Genomic DNA, 10,850 nt, shown 5'->3' with positions numbered 1-10,850 from the left:
ATCGTAGCAGTGCATGCACCACACAAACCTCTCTAGAACCGAATTTGTCGCCTCACTTCAAACAAATTCGGATCTACAGGGTAGATGTAGGGCACTAATATTGATGCCGATGGCACCAAATTTTCATAAACTTCTTTCTTCAAACTGTGAATATAAAATCTTATAATTAACAAATATACATTTTTAGGATTTGAGCAACAAAAGTAGATGTGTTTTAATTTTTTTTACAATTCAGATATGATTAATACTTATTTATAAGTTGCTTACAAAAACAAGTCGTTTTTTTTTACTTTGGCGCAAAACAATCAAAGATAAAAATTAAATTACAATAATATTAAAATTAATTTTAATGCAAGATATATCAGAAGAGACATTAAAATGTTCCCGTAGTACGCTGCTTACTCGCTCACCCAACACACAAACTCGAAATCTGAAATAACAAAGAAGAAAAAAAAACGTTAAATTCTGCTCAACCGGTTATGAATCACTTCGCGTCTATATTTAAAACAAACTGTCAAAACATGTATATCCATCACAATTTGTAGTAGTGATGTCAACGCGCGCAGCGGAATTTTTATCGATTACAGTAAAATTAGCGAACGTCGAGAGCTTGTTACACGCACAATGAACACATTGTAGCGTGCAACAGACAGCGCGCGGCGCGGCGCGGCGGGGCACGGCGCGATCGATCATCACAACACTAGTACGCCATTTATAAACGAGCGTTTTAAAATAAACATCGCCGACAAGTGAGGACGTCCGTGTTTGTAGACTTCACTAGCTTCAACAAATCGTGATCGAATCAACGTGACAAGGTTAGAAAGCGACAGGTGAAATGAGCCGTTTGGAATTATTTTCGATGCGTATTACGTAAACCTCAACGGAAGGAACGTAATAGCAGGAATGCCTTTTAGACACTGACCGCTAATCAAAATTCAAAGTGCGTTACGCGGACATGTTATAAAATATTGAGCTTCGCGATTGTTTCATCATCCTAAATAACTGACGAGTCGTTTGTTTCTTTATCTTTCCGTTTTGGATCACACAAATTTACAGTTTTATAATTACGATGTACCCGAATTATGGATAAATATTGATTTGACTTTTAAAGGCGTGTCCGTAGAACGAGAGCCGCGTCGGTAAGTCTGTCGGCGGCGCTACTTGCCCGTGTGATTCGCCAGCCTTGGTGTAACGAGGCCGGCATCCGCCGCGGCGCCGCAACTGGGTCAGAGGACGCGCATGCGCTCCGGACGCCAGCAATGAGCGCCGCCCCCGGCCCGGGATCGAATCAAACATGGACCCCCACTTCTACATCGACCGATGTACTCTGACCTCCCCTTCTCGTACGCGTCCCCGATAATATAGATCTACCCGCGAAAGCTCCAAAGCTCTTCTTCTATTGGGCGTCGCTTAAACGGCCTTTGGATAAATCTGTTGAATGTTCATCCCACTAGTTGCTAAACTGAATCTAGGATATTTTATTAGATCCATTGTCGTCCGCGTAGACATTTCATTACTGTTAGCGACTAGTGTCGACCTAATAATACCGCCTACTGGAAGACTTATTGATCCAGGGAACGTTTTACTTATATCTCTTATGGTCAGCTTACGTCATGTCTCATATGATTGAAGGAAATTGTCTCAAAAGATGAAGGAAATTATCACGCAAAGATTATAAAACGTTCAGTACGTTAAGCACCAATTTTACAAGACAGTAAACGATATTTATTAATTTAAATTAGCAAGTAAATAATAATAACTTCAGTACAACCATAAAATAAAATAAAAAAACATACAGACGAATTGAGTACCACCTTCTTTTTGGAAGTCGGTCAAAAATGAAATCTATTAAGAATTTATTCACTTGAAATTAGGCAGCCACAAGAACCTAAGATATGGAAACTGTACAAAATAGTATAAAGAGATTGACAGTTTTGTGTCAATAGCCACTTGTAAGGTCTTGACTAGAAAAAAAGATGCCTATATTTGAATTTATGAATATAGTAATACTTAATATAAAACATAAATATCAAATGTTGAATATGTTTGAGTGACCTAGTATGAATATGGCAATAACATGTGAGAATAATTGAAGCTAAGGTCAGTAAATAAAATTAAGTCAAAAATAAATGAAAAACTCACCAATAAAACTGGCTGTTTATTAAACTAATTACTAAAAGAGACCACTGAAAATACAACTAACGAACTATATATAGAAGCAACTAACTAAGGTGGAACAGAAATGTGATGTTCCCTCAACGAGAGACGATCTCAGTCTGATGCGTTCGCGCGGCGCATCGTCAATATTGGTGATGAAAACTGTTAGCAGGCCACTAATTGTACCGCAGCCTACATAGAGGCGGCGGTAATTGGCCCATTTACACGTTTTGTTAGTCCGCTCTGCATAATTGTTGGCCGTTTATACGTGAGATATGAACGCGTGAACCACGCAACGAATACAATATTAGGAAATTATGTCGACCATTTAACTGAATCAACACAATTAATGAAACTAAGGAAATGCTAATTAATTTGGAAAATTTTCAGCTTATTTTGACTCATACTCTTTCTTGGAATCGTGTTAATTCGAAATATATCTCAAATATTGTAATCTTGCTGGAAAATTATATAGCATAATTTACATTTCATACATAAATAATGTAATATACATAAATAATGTAATGTAGTAAATAAATTCTGAGTTTTTAACAAATTCGACCCTCGTGTTACATCTGTTTAAACTCGTAATGTAATTCTGTGTTCTCATTCCTCTAAAAGGAAATTTAGAATTACCTTAAAAGTAAAGTATACGTAAAATTCGTCAACATTAAAAATCTTTCGTCATGATGAATGACAAAAAAATCGCGTGGAATATTTTGTACCTTCCAGGGTCCATGCGTCATAATACCCAAGAATCGTTGCGAAACAATGAACCAGATGAAACAATAATGAAAGTTTCCAAAATATTAAAAGCTTTTGTATGCGTAACGCTAATAAACCTGACCCAGAAAGCGGTTATGGTATACAATTATCGGGATGCCTTTGTTAAATGGACTAATATCTGAGTATACATAGAGTCTATTGTCTACGAACTCCAAATTTTATTGGTGCTATTTCAATGTTTTTAAGAATTGCCGCTTTAAGCACAAAAAGCGTGTTTGCCTTGTTATAATGCCTACCTAACAGTTGCAAGCTCTTTTAAAGAAATAAATTAAAATAAATACAATGTCCGAGGTGTGTCTAAAATAAAGGTTTATTTGCAGTTCTGTTTAAATGTAAAAATGTAATAAAGATTATTAAATGAATACTTACATATTTTGCAGGCTTGATGCTCCCATGTTCGCCCGAGAAATTGATTGTGCCCTGAAAAATAATATTGTTACCTTTGAAAAATTTAAATATAAGTAAAATTCTTGGTCATTTTTCCAATAGAGTAACCGTTTAAAATATTCTAAATTCTTAATATCGATACACAATTTCCAGATATCAAGCCAACCTTGTTCATCCCGCTCCTAACGCGCCAAACTGGCGCTTGACAGTCCCGCCAAACATGGCGGCCACTCGTGTGGGAAGCGGAAATACACGAATTACTACGAGTCAAAAAAGGATGGTACAATCTGTACCCGTGTGCAAAAACGAGACAGGAGGCAGGTCCCTGTTATTCCATAGTGTTGGACAGGGATAACGATATAGAATTCGACGAGCGGGTGAAAGGATAGGAATCCCGTCTAAACGGTTTTTAGGGTGGAGTTGTCTGGAGTCCGGGACCGGCGCGGCGCGCAGATGGCAACAAAAAGGGACCGGACCCGACTAAAATTTGGGAATAAATTGAACGACATTTTTGCCACATTGCTACGCTGCCCTTTTCTCATCGCAAGGACACACATTTTAGTTTTTGTGCTGACCTGCATTCTTTACAAGTATTCGTATTATTTTCACTTGTACGTCTAACTTTAACACGTTAAGGTCATATTCAAATAATTTTACTACTAATGTTATGTAATATTACTATGATAAAAGAATGTTTGTGCCAAAACTTGTTTCTCACAGTCGAATTAGTCATATCCAAGTCACGAGGTCACTGACTCCACAGTTATTGTTCGCTTCCTGCGTTTTATTAAACTTCACATTTACAGAGTTAAATGTAAGCAATGTGAAACGTCGTTTCAATTACTATTCTTTCTTTTTCCGTCTTAATAGCTACATTCAATTCATATTTAAATGACAATCAATTTTGTTACAACAGTAGCAAATTAATGATTTGTTTAACACTTCACTAATATAGTTTATTTAATCATTCTGTTGTTTTATTTTATGTTAAATGGGTTATGAAGGAAGCGGACGAACACATAAGTATTTTGCTAAGCTTAAACGATAATCTTTAAGAGAGCCGTAAGGTTCTAACTAGTTGCCTAGGGGTCTATTCGAAATCCTCTTGAATATTGCAAAATTATGTTAATCTCCTTCAAGCTATTGTACAAAATTTAAAGTTTCAACGTTAAGAACATTGTTTAAAGATAACCGATTATATATTTAACCTTATTAATGGTTTAAATTTGCTTTATAATAAGGTTTGAACCAGATAACGAGATTAAGGCGGCGGAAGCTGAGTTATCAAATGTTTGCTTGCACCTTATGACTTCATATCAATGTAGATTATACCTGTATATTGTTTGTCATACGTTGAACAGGTAGCTACTGATAAAACTATATTTGAATAAGATATCTGAGATTATCGCACCAAAGAAATATGGTGTCTGGCTTAGACACGAGGCCGGGATGTATTTGAGAAAAATTACACTGAAATTAGTACAAAAATTTGATAATTCGACGCTATAATAAAAAGTAATCATAAAAATCTGTTTACCAGATCCGAACATAAACAAGAACATACGAACTGAAAACTTTGTCCTTTTTAAATCAATCAAGAAATCAATGATTTAAAAGTTGTGCTTATAAAAATTAATATCAGTTTTTGTCGCCTAAATGTACAAGCTACAAGCTTAAATAAACTTGTTTAAAACATTCAACTTCAATTAAAAAGCAAACCGCTGAAATCAAAGCTGTCGACCCTTCAATGTCTAAAAAACAAGAACTTAAATTCAAGTAAAAATACATCATTTCTGAATAGATTACATTAAAGCACGTAAATAGAATATTAGAATACGTTTATAATTGATTTACAAAAATATTTACGAAGCAAAGTTTTAATGTGAATAACTTTCTAATGAAATGGATTTGATATATTTTTGTCACGCAACTTAACGGTTCTGTTTCATAGCGAAGTTTTAAGGGGAAATTTTATAGCTAACATAAAACTTACGGAAGCCTTGTTTTGATACTTATCATGTCATCGTGCTTTAAGGTAAGTTTTTTTTATAGTAATAGGGGACAAACGAGCGGCTTGAACACCAAGGTGGTCAACGACGCCCATGGACATCCGCAATACCAGAGGAACCAGATGCGTTGCCGGCCTTAAAAGTTATTTTCAATGTACTCTTGTAATTTAAAAGGATTTGTTTAACGTCAAGAAGAATTAGAATTTTGTATTAATACTGATTTCTATTGCCAAATCATTTCAATTTAGAATGGTTTTGTCATTATTTTTTCACTGCGCAGTCAAATTTATTTACGAATGTTTCCCCATACTCTAGCAGTACTAACATATACAATAATCTTTCTTTACTGTTATTGAGGCTTACATTGGAATGGGAAACAATGTTAGATTTTGTTTATTCGGAGGGTGCGAGCGTATGGTTACCAGAGCAGCAGAGTTGGGGAGTGAATTACAAACAAGGATCCAATTTATATGTAAGAGAAATAATTACAAAACGTACATTTACTGGAAGCACGTTGTAATATAAAAATACTTAGTTCAACCACGTCTCACGGGGGTTGTAAAGAACGCCAGGAGACTAAGTTTGTTCAAAATCGGGCGTAAACCTTTGCCTAAACTGTTGTACAACTCTTGTGCGATTTTCGATTGTTTCTCAGCTAATTCAACTGTTTGTTGCACAACTAAAAATCGAGTAGTGTGCGCACCTCCATATAAGTTCATAGGAATCAAAGCGCGGAAAAAAACTGTGATGTGCGCACGCTCTAAAAAACGGTATTACTTAGAGAATATGGTTTGAAAGAACCAAATCAGAATGCGGTCTATTGTACTAAATATGATTTGATTTTAATGAATACTTAACTAGGAGCTTTGAAGTATTGTTTATACAATATAGTCATATTACAATATCGTTTTTAAATTTAGCCTTATATCTGATAATGTATCAGTAAATCTATTAGATAAATTATTAATTTTATTAAATTATTTGAAAACTTATTGGGGTATAAGCGATAATCCAAGTACTTCAAGACCATACATAACAATCCTATTTATATTCCGTACAATGTCACACATCTTGTTTCATCACGATGCGTATCCGTTCTAGTCCAAAGCATATTGATTGCTTCTCGATATCTTGTCAATAAATCTAAAGAAAAAAATCGATTCTATTTGTCAATTCAGTTCTAGTTTATTAATTCGATCGATTCTGATAATGTTGCCAGTTCTTTTGCTTTGTTATTTTCAAAGTATTTATATATAAATATGATACGGCTCGGTTATGAGTTTTGCAAATAGTTTATCTATAATAGTTTTAAAATTAATAAATCGACTTTTTTACTAACGTAGATAAGACATAACGCAGATATCTTTGTGATTTTTCATGTCATCAGTCTGTGACGTCATTATGGTGTTATGGAATCTTCCGAGATAACTTGCTTTAGATTTATTATTGCCAATTGATTTGCCAATTTAGGTCATTTTTATTTAGCTTTAATTTTAATAAATCTACTATTACATGTCATCCTAATATCTGCCTGATTTTTCTAATTTTATTCAAGTTGTAATTATTATTTTTTAACTAAGTATTAATTATAATTTAATAAATAAAATAAAAGTAATGGTCTTCGCTAGTTCCTTTCTTATTTTTAATGATTGTTCAATATTTAAAAGTGGATGTAAACGAATATTAAATAAATAAGTAAATATGAGACCATTAAATATAGTTACCTAACGTTTAGGTATGGAGGTGGATGGGATGGCGTCTGAGGCGTTCCGCACATGCGCAGTGCGGGCTCTGATATCGACAAGTTGGGGCGCGACGCTCTGTTCCACCCCAAGCTATACAAATATAACCAAATCTCTGTTGCTACATGTACTATGTTAAATTTTGTATACGTATAGATTTCGGTTAGTTAACTATGATACAATTTGGATATTACAAGGAAAAATAGTAAAGTAAAATCTAGATTTCTGTGTATTTATCTGAATCCTAGCGTTCCTAAGTATAATTTTATTTAAATACTTTGATAGGGGTTACAGAAGCTTTATAATTACGGAAGCTAATTCTACCTAAATATAGACATCGTTCCATTCTCCGGCTTTTTTTTTTTCGTTTTATTTTTATGATACTGTTATTTACGTATTGATGGGGTTTCATTTGAATATTGCTGTAGAAACAAAGGACAATCTGATTTTTTTTTTAATTTTAATCACTCAATGTATACCCTGATACGGTTTTCCCGTATCGCGTTTGGCAAAAAAGTCGGTACATAAGTGGATTTTATTATACCATACAAAAAATTAAATAGAAACAAACGAAGTATGATATAGTATCTATTTAACTGACAATTAACTTTAAAGTTAACCTTAGTACCCACAGTTTAGGCTTTTTTCATTATTACCCCTAGCATGAAAGCTAGAGCCTTTAACAGTCTATTTCATTAATTTGCAAAATTACATCTTTATTTTATACATTTAGCTTCTTATTTTTACAGTTTTTATTAATACAAGCTAAGAGATGTTAAGATTAAATAAATATTACTAACACTACAGGTATTGAGATTATGGACATTATTAAAATTAAAAGTGGTAAAACGAAATCATACTTTAATATAGTGGGTAAATGCGAGAGTTTCGTTGGGTGGATGTTTGTTAAAGTTTCTAGCCTAAATGTCTAAACGGATTTCGGTGAAATTTAGCAAAGATGTAGATAATAATCTGGAAGAACACATATCCTAATCACTTTTTTTTATATTTCCACGCGGACAGAGTCGCGGGCGAAGGCTATTATAAAATAAAATGTAGGAATGTTTAAGTTCTGTACATTTTGTTATTGCGATAGTCTTTTCTTTTTAGCACTAAATCCGGGGCAACTATATGGGATAAATTTTGACTGATATTTTAGGCCATTATACGCGGACTGCGAAGACGCGTCTTGTATTGTTGGATCGATTCGTTTAGATACCGAACCTAAAACCAGTCGCAACAAAAACGAAAACTAAAAGGTCGACTAAAATCATATCAAGAATCAGAATACCTACATATTAAATATAACTTCTAAGCTGAATAACTTTAATTTGTACTTAGATTTTTTTAGAAATAAGCCTGAAATTTTGATGGTTATTGATGGATTTTAATAGCAAAAAGTTAAACTTTATCTTCGGAAGTATAACAATATCGACATTTGTAAAATGTATTCTTAAAATTGCACTTTTAATTATTTTTAGTTTTTTTAAAAAACATTAAAATAGTGGTAAATTCAAACAAGCTAACTGACAACACCAAATTATAAATAACATAAGTTAATTAATAAATCGGTAGGTAACTTAATAGGCGGTAGTTTAGTATTTTCCAAATTAATTAGATGTAGGTAGAAAAATTATGCTTTTTGTTTGTTATGATAGCAAATGAAGCTGATAGGAAATGTTAACTTCGGAAAAAAAGATCTCATTTTATTAAAGAGAAAATCAAATCTAAAAAATCTTACCAATAGTCAATCAGGCCGCGTAATCACCACCTAGAAAAATTAACTTATTAAAAATATTGTCTCAAGACAACAAAAGACGAAAACTGTAGGTAAAAGTGTGTTCTTACCGTGTCTGCGCAGTCGTATGGGGCGGCCGCTCCGAGTGCAGGGCGAGAGAGCACAGAGCCAGCCCAGCCCCCGCCCCCGCGCCGCGCTCCCTCGCCACACCCCGCACCCCTCAGCCGCCATCATTCGCCCACCCAGGGTTGCCAGCCGCCCGGGCTTTCCCTACTTTATTACATTCGAGGGCTCGGATAATTTGAGTTTAAAATTTAAAACATTTTTAAAATGACCAACAGTAATTGAATTATTAAAGATTTGTGAGGGTTTTTGTAAAGTAATTAGATGGATTTTACGTAAGATACATTTTATGAGATGAATTTTTAAATTCCATGAATATTATTTCGGTATATATTTTTACATGCTATGTTTTTGCACTATAATACATTTTTGTTTAATTACAAAATCACTCTCTAAATACTTTAAAACGATATTTAACAAATCAATTTAAGACATGAATAATTTACTCTTTTTATGATTTTTATGACCTATTCGTAGTAATAATATACCGTAATATTAAAGGTACGGTGTACAAGCCAAAAGCTAAAGCACATTTACGTCAAAACTAGATTTTTTAACGTGGTTTTTCGTGGTGCTACTTCTATTTGTTTTAAATATTATCGAAGTGGTTTTGATCATAAAGTTGTGGAAATTTGACCGAGACGATTGCGATTGTTATAAGTAAAATAAAAATATGTGAATTATTTAATAAACGATTAACGTTTACTAGCGTTTAATTTGAAACGGAAAGGAGTATACTTTCCAATGTATTCAGTTTAAAGCAATTTTCTTTTATGTCTGCAAGAATCTTTAAAGATTTTGTTGTTTTAAACACTCAATCAACATGTATCGGTATCGTAAGACTTGAAATTGTATGTGATACGAAATACAGAAGAAAAATAAACATAGATATGCAAATTATTACAAAATGAATCACAACAAAGAGGCTGATACATGTATTTGCGAATACACTTATGACATCAATGTTACGTAAATTATTACGAGTATAAAAATACACAACAAAATTTGTACCAACAAAAGTGGCAATTGACAGCGAAACCGTTAATACTCGGACGCGTGGAGTGACGTAACCCGTAGTAGCCTGAATATAAAGATGTGTACACACCGAGAGTGACCAGAGTTTCCAATTATTGGAAAACCATTGAAATTCATGTTTCTTGATTTGAATAAATATTTTTAAAAATACACTTTATTTGTCTTTTTTCTAAACTAATATAACAAAAAAGAAAGATTTGTATTTTTTTAATTATTGAAATAACTTAAAAAGTACTTGGTCGATTTAAAAAATTCTTTCCCTATTAAAAAGCTACCTGAGCAACATAGGCAATAATGTAGTAACAAAAGCTGTATTTGTATTATTTTTTAATGTCACGCGGGCGAAGTCGCGAGCAACAACTAGTCTTTTAAATCTTCATAGCCTTTTATTAATGTTTTTCATAAGCAACAAGTATTTTGTTCAATATAACTACGACATTGGATATTTAAACATTTATGTTAACTATAATTCTGATACGCAAAAGTTCGTTTTTTTTTTGTAATTTAAAAATTGTGATATGGCGTAAAGTTTGTACACTAGCATAGTATATGCTTCCACTATATGATCCTTGCGTAGTAACTCTGCGTGCAATCTAACTCAAGGAACTATCTACAAGAACAGAACTCTAAGACGGGACATAAAATACTAGATACTCTTATACAATAAGCTAATTAGTTGATGACACAAACTATCATTACAGTATTATAAAAGTTTTTTTATAATTAAATAATAATAATGCCAATCAAAGTATATTTTTGAATAATTATACATTTTAATAAAAAGCCCTACACTTCGACACGCCTCAGGCTATATTCACGCTATTAAACTTATGGAGTAAACAATTTACTTTAATTCGAATATAGACAAATAAT

At 33.2% G+C, this 10,850-nt stretch overlaps 1 long non-coding RNA gene across 1 annotated transcript; it reads right to left on the bottom strand.

The window, feature by feature from the left end:
- Positions 1-281: 281 nt before the first annotated feature.
- On the bottom strand, positions 282-8,992 carry LOC106104322. The gene is made up of 4 exons (XR_001225666.1): positions 8,930-8,992; positions 8,823-8,852; positions 3,313-3,363; positions 282-430 (listed from the first exon to the last, which is right to left on the bottom strand). It is a non-coding gene; the product is annotated as an uncharacterized LOC106104322 (long non-coding RNA).
- Between the last annotated feature and the right edge of the window lie 1,858 nt (positions 8,993-10,850).

The sequence above is a fragment of the Papilio polytes genome, unplaced genomic scaffold, assembly GCF_000836215.1.
Source record: "Papilio polytes unplaced genomic scaffold, Ppol_1.0 DF823691.1, whole genome shotgun sequence".
NCBI classification, from domain to species: domain Eukaryota; kingdom Metazoa; phylum Arthropoda; class Insecta; order Lepidoptera; family Papilionidae; genus Papilio; species Papilio polytes.
The sequence above is the reverse complement of the archived record's forward strand: the minus strand, read 5'-3'. Positions and strand labels throughout refer to the sequence as shown.